Source organism: Rhinoderma darwinii, chromosome 3 (genome assembly GCF_050947455.1).
Source record: "Rhinoderma darwinii isolate aRhiDar2 chromosome 3, aRhiDar2.hap1, whole genome shotgun sequence".
Classification (NCBI taxonomy): domain Eukaryota; kingdom Metazoa; phylum Chordata; class Amphibia; order Anura; family Rhinodermatidae; genus Rhinoderma; species Rhinoderma darwinii.
The window spans coordinates 413,667,083-413,682,966 of NC_134689.1; the positions used below are offsets into that span (position 1 = coordinate 413,667,083).

At 38.0% G+C, this 15,884-nt stretch overlaps 19 non-coding genes across 19 annotated transcripts; 9 read left to right on the forward strand and 10 right to left on the reverse strand.

Annotated features, from left to right (window-relative positions):
- Positions 1–711: 711 nt before the first annotated feature.
- Positions 712–785, reverse strand: TRNAT-AGU (transfer RNA threonine (anticodon AGU)). The gene has a single exon. It is a non-coding gene; the product is annotated as a tRNA-Thr (tRNA).
- Positions 786–908: 123 nt separating this feature from the next.
- Positions 909–990, forward strand: TRNAS-UGA (transfer RNA serine (anticodon UGA)). Its single transcript has one exon. It is a non-coding gene; the product is annotated as a tRNA-Ser (tRNA).
- A 1,283-nt stretch (positions 991–2,273) lies between these two features.
- TRNAT-AGU (transfer RNA threonine (anticodon AGU)) lies at positions 2,274–2,347 on the reverse strand. Its single transcript has one exon. It is a non-coding gene; the product is annotated as a tRNA-Thr (tRNA).
- A 123-nt stretch (positions 2,348–2,470) lies between these two features.
- TRNAS-UGA (transfer RNA serine (anticodon UGA)) lies at positions 2,471–2,552 on the forward strand. Its single transcript has one exon. It is a non-coding gene; the product is annotated as a tRNA-Ser (tRNA).
- Positions 2,553–3,835: 1,283 nt separating this feature from the next.
- TRNAT-AGU (transfer RNA threonine (anticodon AGU)) lies at positions 3,836–3,909 on the reverse strand. Its single transcript has one exon. It is a non-coding gene; the product is annotated as a tRNA-Thr (tRNA).
- Positions 3,910–4,032: 123 nt separating this feature from the next.
- Positions 4,033–4,114, forward strand: TRNAS-UGA (transfer RNA serine (anticodon UGA)). Its single transcript has one exon. It is a non-coding gene; the product is annotated as a tRNA-Ser (tRNA).
- Positions 4,115–5,397: 1,283 nt separating this feature from the next.
- On the reverse strand, positions 5,398–5,471 carry TRNAT-AGU (transfer RNA threonine (anticodon AGU)). Its single transcript has one exon. It is a non-coding gene; the product is annotated as a tRNA-Thr (tRNA).
- Positions 5,472–5,594: 123 nt separating this feature from the next.
- TRNAS-UGA (transfer RNA serine (anticodon UGA)) lies at positions 5,595–5,676 on the forward strand. The gene has a single exon. It is a non-coding gene; the product is annotated as a tRNA-Ser (tRNA).
- A 1,283-nt stretch (positions 5,677–6,959) lies between these two features.
- TRNAT-AGU (transfer RNA threonine (anticodon AGU)) lies at positions 6,960–7,033 on the reverse strand. The gene has a single exon. It is a non-coding gene; the product is annotated as a tRNA-Thr (tRNA).
- A 123-nt stretch (positions 7,034–7,156) lies between these two features.
- Positions 7,157–7,238, forward strand: TRNAS-UGA (transfer RNA serine (anticodon UGA)). Its single transcript has one exon. It is a non-coding gene; the product is annotated as a tRNA-Ser (tRNA).
- A 1,283-nt stretch (positions 7,239–8,521) lies between these two features.
- Positions 8,522–8,595, reverse strand: TRNAT-AGU (transfer RNA threonine (anticodon AGU)). The gene has a single exon. It is a non-coding gene; the product is annotated as a tRNA-Thr (tRNA).
- Positions 8,596–8,718: 123 nt separating this feature from the next.
- TRNAS-UGA (transfer RNA serine (anticodon UGA)) lies at positions 8,719–8,800 on the forward strand. Its single transcript has one exon. It is a non-coding gene; the product is annotated as a tRNA-Ser (tRNA).
- Positions 8,801–10,083: 1,283 nt separating this feature from the next.
- Positions 10,084–10,157, reverse strand: TRNAT-AGU (transfer RNA threonine (anticodon AGU)). Its single transcript has one exon. It is a non-coding gene; the product is annotated as a tRNA-Thr (tRNA).
- A 123-nt stretch (positions 10,158–10,280) lies between these two features.
- TRNAS-UGA (transfer RNA serine (anticodon UGA)) lies at positions 10,281–10,362 on the forward strand. The gene has a single exon. It is a non-coding gene; the product is annotated as a tRNA-Ser (tRNA).
- Positions 10,363–11,645: 1,283 nt separating this feature from the next.
- On the reverse strand, positions 11,646–11,719 carry TRNAT-AGU (transfer RNA threonine (anticodon AGU)). The gene has a single exon. It is a non-coding gene; the product is annotated as a tRNA-Thr (tRNA).
- Positions 11,720–11,842: 123 nt separating this feature from the next.
- On the forward strand, positions 11,843–11,924 carry TRNAS-UGA (transfer RNA serine (anticodon UGA)). The gene has a single exon. It is a non-coding gene; the product is annotated as a tRNA-Ser (tRNA).
- Positions 11,925–13,205: 1,281 nt separating this feature from the next.
- TRNAT-AGU (transfer RNA threonine (anticodon AGU)) lies at positions 13,206–13,279 on the reverse strand. Its single transcript has one exon. It is a non-coding gene; the product is annotated as a tRNA-Thr (tRNA).
- Positions 13,280–13,402: 123 nt separating this feature from the next.
- Positions 13,403–13,484, forward strand: TRNAS-UGA (transfer RNA serine (anticodon UGA)). The gene has a single exon. It is a non-coding gene; the product is annotated as a tRNA-Ser (tRNA).
- A 1,282-nt stretch (positions 13,485–14,766) lies between these two features.
- Positions 14,767–14,840, reverse strand: TRNAT-AGU (transfer RNA threonine (anticodon AGU)). The gene has a single exon. It is a non-coding gene; the product is annotated as a tRNA-Thr (tRNA).
- Positions 14,841–15,884: the final 1,044 nt, after the last annotated feature.

Sequence of the window (15,884 nt, forward strand, 5' to 3'; positions counted from 1 at the left end):
CCCTGTCCAGCAACACTGTGTGATCATATAGTACACTGCGTCCATTCCCGACTGTGTTTTCAACAGGTGATATCTTCGGTTCTGTCACAGCTAGAACTGTGACTTTGGTGTCATATGAAAGAGTAGAATCCAGTCTTTCAAATGCCACCAAATCTGCTTTTTTAGGTGGCCCACAGCCCGAGATATGGCTGTTTGAATTGATCCTCCTTCCCTGTAGCTTGAGTTTCACAATGTGTGTGAAGCAACTTCATGCTGATAGGACAGCATCAGATGCTGAGAGTCAGCTCCACCTCAGGAGGATTGCTGCTGTTACCTCCCAGATGTCTAATAAAGGCTAAATTACATATTTAGAAAATGCTCATAATTTTGCAAATAATAAACATTTTTTTTACTACAAATCACCCTGTAGTTATCAGCAGCAAAGCACCATTTAGACTAGTTAGGAGTTAGGGACCTGATAAACTGGTAACAGAGTCCCTTTAAGAGCTCTTCAAAAGTTTTTCCCACAATGGATGTTAAGCTTACTGGTCTATAATTACTTTGTATTGAACTTACTACTTATAGAAAACTCAATGACATTCATGGGGTCTCTGTCACCAATGAAAACCCCGATAGATTTTTAATTGCCTATAAAGAATTTGATTCATCATATACTTTAGTTATGTAAACTTAAATAATAAACAAGTGAATAAACTAAAGCAACAAATAGCAAGGCACTGCTGAGATTTGAACTCAGGATCTCCTGTTTACTAGACAGGCGCTTTAACCAACTAAGCCACAGCACCAAAGCACTTTTCTTCTCACGGTGTCCTACCACACAGCTCAGTTCAGAGCAAAAGACTGATCTCATATTTTAGGCTAGCCCCTTAGGTGTAGTTGCCAGAAGTCTTAACAGTCAGGGTACATAAGTTGTGATGGCCGAGTGGTTAAGGCGTTGGATTTGAAATCCAATGGGGTCTCCCTGCACAGGTTCAAGTCCTGTTCACAACGTTCTATTTTAAGAAGAGAACTTCCAGAAACATATTAAAGTTTGTCACCTATAGAAAGAGTTATTTTAATTCCATCCTCTTTATCACTGATTAATTACATTAATAATAGTGGTTCCAGCTGTGCCCCTGGCTTACAACTCTGAAAAGCGAGCAATATTTAGAGTATAAATCACTATAACTACAGCATCCCATTTGTCCAGACTTTTATTTTCCTCTTGATAAAAACAAATCAGGTTGGTTGGACAACTTCTGTCCTTAGTAAATCTCTGCTTGCTGTCAATTATAATACTATTTTCTGTCACATACTCCTGTATATAGTCCCTTAAATGGACTCTGTCACCAGTTTATCAATTCCCAATTTCCTAACTAGCCTAATAGGCGCTATGATGCTGATAACTACAGTGTGATTTTTTTTTTTTTTTTTTAAAAAACGTTTATTTGCAAAGTTATGAGCATTTATTTATATATACTAATGTAGCTCTAATAGCCAAATAGGAGATGACTCCTTTTTACTCTGGGCAGCTAATGTTTTCTGTATGACGCTGTCCAATCAGCATACAACTTCTCCCCCTTCCCTGTCCAGCAACACAGTGTGATCATATAGTACACTGCGTCCATTCCCGACTGTGTTTTCAACAGGTGATATCTTCGGTTCTGTCACAGCTAGAACTGTGATTTTGGTGTCATATGAAAGAGTAGAATCCAGTCTTTCAAATGCCACCAAATCTGCTTTTTTAGGTGGCCCACAGCCCGAGATATGGCTGTTTGAATTGATCCTCCTTCCCTGTAGCTTGAGTTTCACAATGTGTGTGAAGCAACTTCATGCTGATAGGACAGCATCAGATGCTGAGAGTCAGCTCCACCTCAGGAGAATTGCTGCTGTTACCTCCCAGATGTCTAATAAAGGCTAAATTACATATTTAGAAAATGCTCATAATTTTGCAAATAATAAACATTTTTTTTACTACAAATCACCCTGTAGTTATCAGCAGCAAAGCACCAATTAGACTAGTTAGGAGTTAGGGACCTGATAAACTGGTAACAGAGTCCCTTTAAGAGCTCTTCAAAAGTTTTTCCCACAATGGATGTTAAGCTTACTGGTCTATAATTACTTTGTATTGAACTTACTACTTATAGAAAACTCAATGACATTCATGGGGTCTCTGTCACCAATGAAAAACCCGATAGATTTTTAATTGCCTATAAAGAATTTGATTCATCATATACTTTAGTTATGTAAACTTAAATAATAAACAAGTGAATAAACTAAAGCAACAAATAGCAAGGCACTGCTGAGATTTGAACTCAGGATCTCCTGTTTACTAGACAGGCGCTTTAACCAACTAAGCCACAGCACCAAAGCACTTTTCTTCTCACGGTGTCCTACCACTCAGCTCAGTTCAGAGCAAAAGACTGATTTCATATTTTAGGCTAGCCCCTTAGGTGTAGTTGCCAGAAGTCTTAACAGTCAGGGTACATAAGTTGTGATGGCCGAGTGGTTAAGGCGTTGGATTTGAAATCCAATGGGGTCTCCCTGCACAGGTTCAAGTCCTGTTCACAACGTTCTATTTTAAGAAGAGAACTTCCAGAAACATATTAAAGTTTGTCACCTATAGAAAGAGTTATTTTAATTCCATCCTCTTTATCACTGATTAATTACATTAATAATAGTGGTTCCAGCTGTGCCCCTGGCTTACAACTCTGAAAAGCGAGCAATATTTAGAGTATAAATCACTATAACTACAGCATCCCATTTGTCCAGACTTTTATTTTCCTCTTGATAAAAACAAATCAGGTTGGTTGGACAACTTCTGTCCTTAGTAAATCTCTGCTTGCTGTCAATTATAATACTATTTTCTGTCACATACTCCTGTATATAGTCCCTTAAATGGACTCTGTCACCAGTTTATCAATTCCCAATTTCCTAACTAGCCTAATAGGCGCTATGATGCTGATAACTACAGTGTGATTTGTTTTGTTTTTTTTAAAAAAACGTTTATTTGCAAAGTTATGAGCATTTATTTATATATACTAATGTAGCACTAATAGCCAAATAGGAGATGACTCCTTTTTACTCTGGGCAGCTAATGTTTTCTGTATGACGCTGTCCAATCAGCATACAACTTCTCCCCCTTCCCTGTCCAGCAACACAGTGTGATCATATAGTACACTGCGTCCATTCCCGACTGTGTTTTCAACAGGTGATATCTTCGGTTCTGTCACAGCTAGAACTGTGACTTTGGTGTCATATGAAAGAGTAGAATCCAGTCTTTCAAATGCCACCAAATCTGCTTTTTTAGGTGGCCCACAGCCCGAGATATGGCTGTTTGAATTGATCCTCCTTCCCTGTAGCTTGAGTTTCACAATGTGTGTGAAGCAACTTCATGCTGATAGGACAGCATCAGATGCTGAGAGTCAGCTCCACCTCAGGAGGATTGCTGCTGTTACCTCCCAGATGTCTAATAAAGGCTAAATTACATATTTAGAAAATGCTCATAATTTTGCAAATAATAAACATTTTTTTTACTACAAATCACCCTGTAGTTATCAGCAGCAAAGCACCATTTAGACTAGTTAGGAGTTAGGGACCTGATAAACTGGTAACAGAGTCCCTTTAAGAGCTCTTCAAAAGTTTTTCCCACAATGGATGTTAAGCTTACTGGTCTATAATTACTTTGTATTGAACTTACTACTTATAGAAAACTCAATGACATTCATGGGGTCTCTGTCACCAATGAAAACCCCGATAGATTTTTAATTGCCTATAAAGAATTTGATTCATCATATACTTTAGTTATGTAAACTTAAATAATAAACAAGTGAATAAACTAAAGCAACAAATAGCAAGGCACTGCTGAGATTTGAACTCAGGATCTCCTGTTTACTAGACAGGCGCTTTAACCAACTAAGCCACAGCACCAAAGCACTTTTCTTCTCACGGTGTCCTACCACACAGCTCAGTTCAGAGCAAAAGACTGATCTCATATTTTAGGCTAGCCCCTTAGGTGTAGTTGCCAGAAGTCTTAACAGTCAGGGTACATAAGTTGTGATGGCCGAGTGGTTAAGGCGTTGGATTTGAAATCCAATGGGGTCTCCCTGCACAGGTTCAAGTCCTGTTCACAACGTTCTATTTTAAGAAGAGAACTTCCAGAAACATATTAAAGTTTGTCACCTATAGAAAGAGTTATTTTAATTCCATCCTCTTTATCACTGATTAATTACATTAATAATAGTGGTTCCAGCTGTGCCCCTGGCTTACAACTCTGAAAAGCGAGCAATATTTAGAGTATAAATCACTATAACTACAGCATCCCATTTGTCCAGACTTTTATTTTCCTCTTGATAAAAACAAATCAGGTTGGTTGGACAACTTCTGTCCTTAGTAAATCTCTGCTTGCTGTCAATTATAATACTATTTTCTGTCACATACTCCTGTATATAGTCCCTTAAATGGACTCTGTCACCAGTTTATCAATTCCCAATTTCCTAACTAGCCTAATAGGCGCTATGATGCTGATAACTACAGTGTGATTTGTTTTGTTTTTTTTTAAAAAACGTTTATTTGCAAAGTTATGAGCATTTATTTATATATACTAATGTAGCTCTAATAGCCAAATAGGAGATGACTCCTTTTTACTCTGGGCAGCTAATGTTTTCTGTATGACGCTGTCCAATCAGCATACAACTTCTCCCCCTTCCCTGTCCAGCAACACAGTGTGATCATATAGTACACTGCGTCCATTCCCGACTGTGTTTTCAACAGGTGATATCTTCGGTTCTGTCACAGCTAGAACTGTGACTTTGGTGTCATATGAAAGAGTAGAATCCAGTCTTTCAAATGCCACCAAATCTGCTTTTTTAGGTGGCCCACAGCCCGAGATATGGCTGTTTGAATTGATCCTCCTTCCCTGTAGCTTGAGTTTCACAATGTGTGTGAAGCAACTTCATGCTGATAGGACAGCATCAGATGCTGAGAGTCAGCTCCACCTCAGGAGGATTGCTGCTGTTACCTCCCAGATGTCTAATAAAGGCTAAATTACATATTTAGAAAATGCTCATAATTTTGCAAATAATAAACATTTTTTTTACTACAAATCACCCTGTAGTTATCAGCAGCAAAGCACCAATTAGACTAGTTAGGAGTTAGGGACCTGATAAACTGGTAACAGAGTCCCTTTAAGAGCTCTTCAAAAGTTTTTCCCACAATGGATGTTAAGCTTACTGGTCTATAATTACTTTGTATTGAACTTACTACTTATAGAAAACTCAATGACATTCATGGGGTCTCTGTCACCAATGAAAACCCCGATAGATTTTTAATTGCCTATAAAGAATTTGATTCATCATATACTTTAGTTATGTAAACTTAAATAATAAACAAGTGAATAAACTAAAGCAACAAATAGCAAGGCACTGCTGAGATTTGAACTCAGGATCTCCTGTTTACTAGACAGGCGCTTTAACCAACTAAGCCACAGCACCAAAGCACTTTTCTTCTCACGGTGTCCTACCACACAGCTCAGTTCAGAGCAAAAGACTGATCTCATATTTTAGGCTAGCCCCTTAGGTGTAGTTGCCAGAAGTCTTAACAGTCAGGGTACATAAGTTGTGATGGCCGAGTGGTTAAGGCGTTGGATTTGAAATCCAATGGGGTCTCCCTGCACAGGTTCAAGTCCTGTTCACAACGTTCTATTTTAAGAAGAGAACTTCCAGAAACATATTAAAGTTTGTCACCTATAGAAAGAGTTATTTTAATTCCATCCTCTTTATCACTGATTAATTACATTAATAATAGTGGTTCCAGCTGTGCCCCTGGCTTACAACTCTGAAAAGCGAGCAATATTTAGAGTATAAATCACTATAACTACAGCATCCCATTTGTCCAGACTTTTATTTTCCTCTTGATAAAAACAAATCAGGTTGGTTGGACAACTTCTGTCCTTAGTAAATCTCTGCTTGCTGTCAATTATAATACTATTTTCTGTCACATACTCCTGTATATAGTCCCTTAAATGGACTCTGTCACCAGTTTATCAATTCCCAATTTCCTAACTAGCCTAATAGGCGCTATGATGCTGATAACTACAGTGTGATTTGTTTTGTTTTTTTTTAAAAAACGTTTATTTGCAAAGTTATGAGCATTTATTTATATATACTAATGTAGCTCTAATAGCCAAATAGGAGATGACTCCTTTTTACTCTGGGCAGCTAATGTTTTCTGTATGACGCTGTCCAATCAGCATACAACTTCTCCCCCTTCCCTGTCCAGCAACACAGTGTGATCATATAGTACACTGCGTCCATTCCCGACTGTGTTTTCAACAGGTGATATCTTCGGTTCTGTCACAGCTAGAACTGTGACTTTGGTGTCATATGAAAGAGTAGAATCCAGTCTTTCAAATGCCACCAAATCTGCTTTTTTAGGTGGCCCACAGCCCGAGATATGGCTGTTTGAATTGATCCTCCTTCCCTGTAGCTTGAGTTTCACAATGTGTGTGAAGCAACTTCATGCTGATAGGACAGCATCAGATGCTGAGAGTCAGCTCCACCTCAGGAGGATTGCTGCTGTTACCTCCCAGATGTCTAATAAAGGCTAAATTACATATTTAGAAAATGCTCATAATTTTGCAAATAATAAACATTTTTTTTACTACAAATCACCCTGTAGTTATCAGCAGCAAAGCACCAATTAGACTAGTTAGGAGTTAGGGACCTGATAAACTGGTAACAGAGTCCCTTTAAGAGCTCTTCAAAAGTTTTTCCCACAATGGATGTTAAGCTTACTGGTCTATAATTACTTTGTATTGAACTTACTACTTATAGAAAACTCAATGACATTCATGGGGTCTCTGTCACCAATGAAAACCCCGATAGATTTTTAATTGCCTATAAAGAATTTGATTCATCATATACTTTAGTTATGTAAACTTAAATAATAAACAAGTGAATAAACTAAAGCAACAAATAGCAAGGCACTGCTGAGATTTGAACTCAGGATCTCCTGTTTACTAGACAGGCGCTTTAACCAACTAAGCCACAGCACCAAAGCACTTTTCTTCTCACGGTGTCCTACCACACAGCTCAGTTCAGAGCAAAAGACTGATCTCATATTTTAGGCTAGCCCCTTAGGTGTAGTTGCCAGAAGTCTTAACAGTCAGGGTACATAAGTTGTGATGGCCGAGTGGTTAAGGCGTTGGATTTGAAATCCAATGGGGTCTCCCTGCACAGGTTCAAGTCCTGTTCACAACGTTCTATTTTAAGAAGAGAACTTCCAGAAACATATTAAAGTTTGTCACCTATAGAAAGAGTTATTTTAATTCCATCCTCTTTATCACTGATTAATTACATTAATAATAGTGGTTCCAGCTGTGCCCCTGGCTTACAACTCTGAAAAGCGAGCAATATTTAGAGTATAAATCACTATAACTACAGCATCCCATTTGTCCAGACTTTTATTTTCCTCTTGATAAAAACAAATCAGGTTGGTTGGACAACTTCTGTCCTTAGTAAATCTCTGCTTGCTGTCAATTATAATACTATTTTCTGTCACATACTCCTGTATATAGTCCCTTAAATGGACTCTGTCACCAGTTTATCAATTCCCAATTTCCTAACTAGCCTAATAGGCGCTATGATGCTGATAACTACAGTGTGATTTGTTTTGTTTTTTTTTAAAAAACGTTTATTTGCAAAGTTATGAGCATTTATTTATATATACTAATGTAGCTCTAATAGCCAAATAGGAGATGACTCCTTTTTACTCTGGGCAGCTAATGTTTTCTGTATGACGCTGTCCAATCAGCATACAACTTCTCCCCCTTCCCTGTCCAGCAACACAGTGTGATCATATAGTACACTGCGTCCATTCCCGACTGTGTTTTCAACAGGTGATATCTTCGGTTCTGTCACAGCTAGAACTGTGACTTTGGTGTCATATGAAAGAGTAGAATCCAGTCTTTCAAATGCCACCAAATCTGCTTTTTTAGGTGGCCCACAGCCCGAGATATGGCTGTTTGAATTGATCCTCCTTCCCTGTAGCTTGAGTTTCACAATGTGTGTGAAGCAACTTCATGCTGATAGGACAGCATCAGATGCTGAGAGTCAGCTCCACCTCAGGAGGATTGCTGCTGTTACCTCCCAGATGTCTAATAAAGGCTAAATTACATATTTAGAAAATGCTCATAATTTTGCAAATAATAAACATTTTTTTTACTACAAATCACCCTGTAGTTATCAGCAGCAAAGCACCAATTAGACTAGTTAGGAGTTAGGGACCTGATAAACTGGTAACAGAGTCCCTTTAAGAGCTCTTCAAAAGTTTTTCCCACAATGGATGTTAAGCTTACTGGTCTATAATTACTTTGTATTGAACTTACTACTTATAGAAAACTCAATGACATTCATGGGGTCTCTGTCACCAATGAAAACCCCGATAGATTTTTAATTGCCTATAAAGAATTTGATTCATCATATACTTTAGTTATGTAAACTTAAATAATAAACAAGTGAATAAACTAAAGCAACAAATAGCAAGGCACTGCTGAGATTTGAACTCAGGATCTCCTGTTTACTAGACAGGCGCTTTAACCAACTAAGCCACAGCACCAAAGCACTTTTCTTCTCACGGTGTCCTACCACACAGCTCAGTTCAGAGCAAAAGACTGATCTCATATTTTAGGCTAGCCCCTTAGGTGTAGTTGCCAGAAGTCTTAACAGTCAGGGTACATAAGTTGTGATGGCCGAGTGGTTAAGGCGTTGGATTTGAAATCCAATGGGGTCTCCCTGCACAGGTTCAAGTCCTGTTCACAACGTTCTATTTTAAGAAGAGAACTTCCAGAAACATATTAAAGTTTGTCACCTATAGAAAGAGTTATTTTAATTCCATCCTCTTTATCACTGATTAATTACATTAATAATAGTGGTTCCAGCTGTGCCCCTGGCTTACAACTCTGAAAAGCGAGCAATATTTAGAGTATAAATCACTATAACTACAGCATCCCATTTGTCCAGACTTTTATTTTCCTCTTGATAAAAACAAATCAGGTTGGTTGGACAACTTCTGTCCTTAGTAAATCTCTGCTTGCTGTCAATTATAATACTATTTTCTGTCACATACTCCTGTATATAGTCCCTTAAATGGACTCTGTCACCAGTTTATCAATTCCCAATTTCCTAACTAGCCTAATAGGCGCTATGATGCTGATAACTACAGTGTGATTTGTTTTGTTTTTTTTTAAAAAACGTTTATTTGCAAAGTTATGAGCATTTATTTATATATACTAATGTAGCTCTAATAGCCAAATAGGAGATGACTCCTTTTTACTCTGGGCAGCTAATGTTTTCTGTATGACGCTGTCCAATCAGCATACAACTTCTCCCCCTTCCCTGTCCAGCAACACAGTGTGATCATATAGTACACTGCGTCCATTCCCGACTGTGTTTTCAACAGGTGATATCTTCGGTTCTGTCACAGCTAGAACTGTGACTTTGGTGTCATATGAAAGAGTAGAATCCAGTCTTTCAAATGCCACCAAATCTGCTTTTTTAGGTGGCCCACAGCCCGAGATATGGCTGTTTGAATTGATCCTCCTTCCCTGTAGCTTGAGTTTCACAATGTGTGTGAAGCAACTTCATGCTGATAGGACAGCATCAGATGCTGAGAGTCAGCTCCACCTCAGGAGAATTGCTGCTGTTACCTCCCAGATGTCTAATAAAGGCTAAATTACATATTTAGAAAATGCTCATAATTTTGCAAATAATAAACATTTTTTTTACTACAAATCACCCTGTAGTTATCAGCAGCAAAGCACCAATTAGACTAGTTAGGAGTTAGGGACCTGATAAACTGGTAACAGAGTCCCTTTAAGAGCTCTTCAAAAGTTTTTCCCACAATGGATGTTAAACTTACTGGTCTATAATTACTTTGTATTGAACTTACTACTTATAGAAAACTCAATGACATTCATGGGGTCTCTGTCACCAATGAAAAATCCGATAGATTTTTAATTGCCTATAAAGAATTTGATTCATCATATACTTTAGTTATGTAAACTTAAATAATAAACAAGTGAATAAACTAAAGCAACAAATAGCAAGGCACTGCTGAGATTTGAACTCAGGATCTCCTGTTTACTAGACAGGCGCTTTAACCAACTAAGCCACAGCACCAAAGCACTTTTCTTCTCACGGTGTCCTACCACACAGCTCAGTTCAGAGCAAAAGACTGATCTCATATTTTAGGCTAGCCCCTTAGGTGTAGTTGCCAGAAGTCTTAACAGTCAGGGTACGTAAGTTGTGATGGCCGAGTGGTTAAGGCGTTGGATTTGAAATCCAATGGGGTCCCCCTGCACAGGTTCAAGTCCTGTTCACAACATTCTATTTTAAGAAGAGAACTTCCAGAAACATATTAAAGTTTGTCACCTATAGAAAGAGTTATTTTAATTCCATCCTCTTTATCACTGATTAATTACATTAATAATAGTGGTTCCAGCTGTGCCCCTGGCTTACAACTCTGAAAAGCGAGCAATATTTAGAGTATAAATCACTATAACTACAGCATCCCATTTGTCCAGACTTTTATTTTCCTCTTGATAAAAACAAATCAGGTTGGTTGGACAACTTCTGTCCTTAGTAAATCTCTGCTTGCTGTCAATTATAATACTATTTTCTGTCACATACTCCTGTATATAGTCCCTTAAATGGACTCTGTCACCAGTTTATCAATTCCCAATTTCCTAACTAGCCTAATAGGCGCTATGATGCTGATAACTACAGTGTGATTTGTTTTGTTTTTTTAAAAAAAACGTTTATTTGCAAAGTTATGAGCATTTATTTATATATACTAATGTAGCTCTAATAGCCAAATAGGAGATGACTTCTTTTTACTCTGGGCAGCTAATGTTTTCTGTATGATGCTGTCCAATCAGCATACAACTTCTCCCCCTTCCCTGTCCAGCAACACAGTGTGATCATATAGTACACTGCGTCCATTCCCGACTGTGTTTTCAACAGGTGATATCTTCGGTTCTGTCACAGCTAGAACTGTCATTTTGGTGTCATATGAAAGAGTAGAATCCAGTCTTTCAAATGCCACCAAATCTGCTTTTTTAGGTGGCCCACAGCCCGAGATATGGCTGTTTGAATTGATCCTCCTTCCCTGTAGCTTGAGTTTCACAATGTGTGTGAAGCAACTTCATGCTGATAGGACAGCATCAGATGCTGAGAGTCAGCTCCACCTCAGGAGAATTGCTGCTGTTACCTCCCAGATGTCTAATAAAGGCTAAATTACATATTTAGAAAATGCTCATAATTTTGCAAATAATAAACATTTTTTTTACTACAAATCACCCTGTAGTTATCAGCAGCAAAGCACCAATTAGACTAGTTAGGAGTTAGGGACCTGATAAACTGGTAACAGAGTCCCTTTAAGAGCTCTTCAAAAGTTTTTCCCACAATGGATGTTAAACTTACTGGTCTATAATTACTTTGTATTGAACTTACTACTTATAGAAAACTCAATGACATTCATGGGGTCTCTGTCACCAATGAAAAACCCGATAGATTTTTAATTGCCTATAAAGAATTTGATTCATCATATACTTTAGTTATGTAAACTTAAATAATAAACAAGTGAATAAACTAAAGCAACAAATAGCAAGGCACTGCTGAGATTTGAACTCAGGATCTCCTGTTTACTAGACAGGCGCTTTAACCAACTAAGCCACAGCACCAAAGCACTTTTCTTCTCACGGTGTCCTACCACACAGCTCAGTTCAGAGCAAAAGACTGATCTCATATTTTAGGCTAGCCCCTTAGGTGTAGTTGCCAGAAGTCTTAACAGTCAGGGTACATAAGTTGTGATGGCCGAGTGGTTAAGGCGTTGGATTTGAAATCCAATGGGGTCTCCCTGCACAGGTTCAAGTCCTGTTCACAACGTTCTATTTTAAGAAGAGAACTTCCAGAAACATATTAAAGTTTGTCACCTATAGAAAGAGTTATTTTAATTCCATCCTCTTTATCACTGATTAATTACATTAATAATAGTGGTTCCAGCTGTGCCCCTGGCTTACAACTCTGAAAAGCGAGCAATATTTAGAGTATAAATCACTATAACTACAGCATCCCATTTGTCCAGACTTTTATTTTCCTCTTGATAAAAACAAATCAGGTTGGTTGGACAACTTCTGTCCTTAGTAAATCTCTGCTTGCTGTCAATTATAATACTATTTTCTATCACATACTCCTGTATATAGTCCCTTAAATGGACTCTGTCACCAGTTTATCAATTCCCAATTTCCTAACTAGCCTAATAGGCGCTATGATGCTGATAACTACAGTGTGATTTGTTGTTTTTTTTTAAAAAACGTTTATTTGCAAAGTTATGAGCATTTATTTATATATACTAATGTAGCTCTAATAGCCAAATAGGAGATGACTCCTTTTTACTCTGGGCAGCTAATGTTTTCTGTATGATGCTGTCCAACCAGCATACAACTTCTCCCCCTTCCCTGTCCAGCAACACAGTGTGATCATATAGTACACTGCGTCCATTCCCGACTGTGTTTTCAACAGGTGATATCTTCGGTTCTGTCACAGCTAGAACTGTGATTTTGGTGTCATATGAAAGAGTAGAATCCAGTCTTTCAAATGCCACCAAATCTGCTTTTTTAGGTGGCCCACAGCCCGAGATATGGCTGTTTGAATTGATCCTCCTTCCCTGTAGCTTGAGTTTCACAATGTGTGTGAAGCAACTTCATGCTGATAGGACAGCATCAGATGCTGAGAGTCAGCTCCACCTCAGGAGAATTGCTGCTGTTACCTCCCAGATGTCTAATAAAGGCTAAATTACATATTTAGAAAATGCTCATAATTTTGCAAATAATAAACATTTTTTTTACTACAAATCACCCTGTAGTTATCAGCAGCAAAGCACCAATTAGACTAGTTAGGAGTTAGGGACCTGATAAACTGGTAACAGAGTCCCTTTAAGAGCTCTTCAAAAGTTTTTCCCACAATGGATGTTAAACTTACTGGTCTATAATTACTTTGTATTGAACTTACTACTTATAGAAAACTCAATGACATTCATGGGGTCTCTGTCACCAATGAAAAACCCGATAGATTTTTAATTGCCTATAAAGAATTTGATTCATCATATACTTTAGTTATGTAAACTTAAATAATAAACAAGTGAATAAACTAAAGCAACAAATAGCAAGGCACTGCTGAGATTTGAACTCAGGATCTCCTGTTTACTAGACAGGCGCTTTAACCAACTAAGCCACAGCACCAAAGCACTTTTCTTCTCACGGTGTCCTACCACACAGCTCAGTTCAGAGCAAAAGACTGATCTCATATTTTAGGCTAGCCCCTTAGGTGTAGTTGCCAGAAGTCTTAACAGTCAGGGTACATAAGTTGTGATGGCCGAGTGGTTAAGGCGTTGGATTTGAAATCCAATGGGGTCTCCCTGCACAGGTTCAAGTCCTGTTCACAACGTTCTATTTTAAGAAGAGAACTTCCAGAAACATATTAAAGTTTGTCACCTATAGAAAGAGTTATTTTAATTCCATCCTCTTTATCACTGATTAATTACATTAATAATAGTGGTTCCAGCTGTGCCCCTGGCTTACAACTCTGAAAAGCGAGCAATATTTAGAGTATAAATCACTATAACTACAGCATCCCATTTGTCCAGACTTTTATTTTCCTCTTGATAAAAACAAATCAGGTTGGTTGGACAACTTCTGTCCTTAGTAAATCTCTGCTTGCTGTCAATTATAATACTATTTTCTATCACATACTCCTGTATATAGTCCCTTAAATGGACTCTGTCACCAGTTTATCAATTCCCAATTTCCTAACTAGCCTAATAGGCGCTATGATGCTGATAACTACAGTGTGATTTGTTGTTTTTTTTTTAAAAAACGTTTATTTGCAAAGTTATGAGCATTTATTTATATATACTAATGTAGCTCTAATAGCCAAATAGGAGATGACTCCTTTTTACTCTGGGCAGCTAATGTTTTCTGTATGATGCTGTCCAACCAGCATACAACTTCTCCCCCTTCCCTGTCCAGCAACACAGTGTGATCATATAGTACACTGCGTCCATTCCCGACTGTGTTTTCAACAGGTGATATCTTCGGTTCTGTCACAGCTAGAACTGTGATTTTGGTGTCATATGAAAGAGTAGAATCCAGTCTTTCAAATGCCACCAAATCTGCTTTTTTAGGTGGCCCACAGCCCGAGATATGGCTGTTTGAATTGATCCTCCTTCCCTGTAGCTTGAGTTTCACAATGTGTGTGAAGCAACTTCATGCTGATAGGACAGCATCAGATGCTGAGAGTCAGCTCCACCTCAGGAGAATTGCTGCTGTTACCTCCCAGATGTCTAATAAAGGCTAAATTACATATTTAGAAAATGCTCATAATTTTGCAAATAATAAACATTTTTTTTACTACAAATCACCCTGTAGTTATCAGCAGCAAAGCACCAATTAGACTAGTTAGGAGTTAGGGACCTGATAAACTGGTAACAGAGTCCCTTTAAGAGCTCTTCAAAAGTTTTTCCCACAATGGATGTTAAACTTACTGGTCTATAATTACTTTGTATTGAACTTACTACTTATAGAAAACTCAATGACATTCATGGGGTCTCTGTCACCAATGAAAAATCCGATAGATTTTTAATTGCCTATAAAGAATTTGATTCATCATATACTTTAGTTATGTAAACTTAAATAATAAACAAGTGAATAAACTAAAGCAACAAATAGCAAGGCACTGCTGAGATTTGAACTCAGGATCTCCTGTTTACTAGACAGGCGCTTTAACCAACTAAGCCACAGCACCAAAGCACTTTTCTTCTCACGGTGTCCTACCACACAGCTCAGTTCAGAGCAAAAGACTGATCTCATATTTTAGGCTAGCCCCTTAGGTGTAGTTGCCAGAAGTCTTAACAGTCAGGGTACGTAAGTTGTGATGGCAGAGTGGTTAAGGCGTTGGATTTGAAATCCAATGGGGTACCCCTGCACAGGTTCAAGTCCTGTTCACAACGTTCTCTTTTAAGAAGAGAACTTCCAGAAACATATTAAAGTTTGTCACCTATAGAAAGAGTTATTTTAATTCCATCCTCTTTATCACTGATTAATTACATTAATAATAGTGGTTCCAGCTGTGCCCCTGGCTTACAACTCTGAAAAGCGAGCAATATTTAGAGTATAAATCACTATAACTACAGCATCCCATTTGTCCAGACTTTTATTTTCCTCTTGATAAAAACAAATCAGGTTGGTTGGACAACTTCTGTCCTTAGTAAATCTCTGCTTGCTGTCAATTATAATACTATTTTCTGTCACATACTCCTGTATATAGTCCCTTAAATGGACTCTGTCACCAGTTTATCAATTCCCAATTTCCTAACTAGCCTAATAGGCGCTATGATGCTGATAACTACAGTGTGATTTGTTTTGTTTTTTTTAAAAAAACGTTTATTTGCAAAGTTATGAGCATTTATTTATATATACTAATGTAGCTCTAATAGCCAAATAGGAGATGACTTCTTTTTACTCTGGGCAGCTAATGTTTTCTGTATGATGCTGTCCAATCAGCATACAACTTCTCCCCCTTCCCTGTCCAGCAACACAGTGTGATCATATAGTACACTGCGTCCATTCCCGACTGTGTTTTCAACAGGTGATATCTTCGGTTCTGTCACAGCTAGAACTGTGACTTTGGTGTCATATGAAAGAGTAGAATCCAGTCTTTCAAATGCCACCAAATCTGCTTTTTTAGGTGGCCCACAGCCCGAGATATGGCTGTTTGAATTGATCCTCCTTCCCTGTAGCTTGAGTTTCACAATGTGTGTGAAGCAACTTCATGCTGATAGGACAGCAT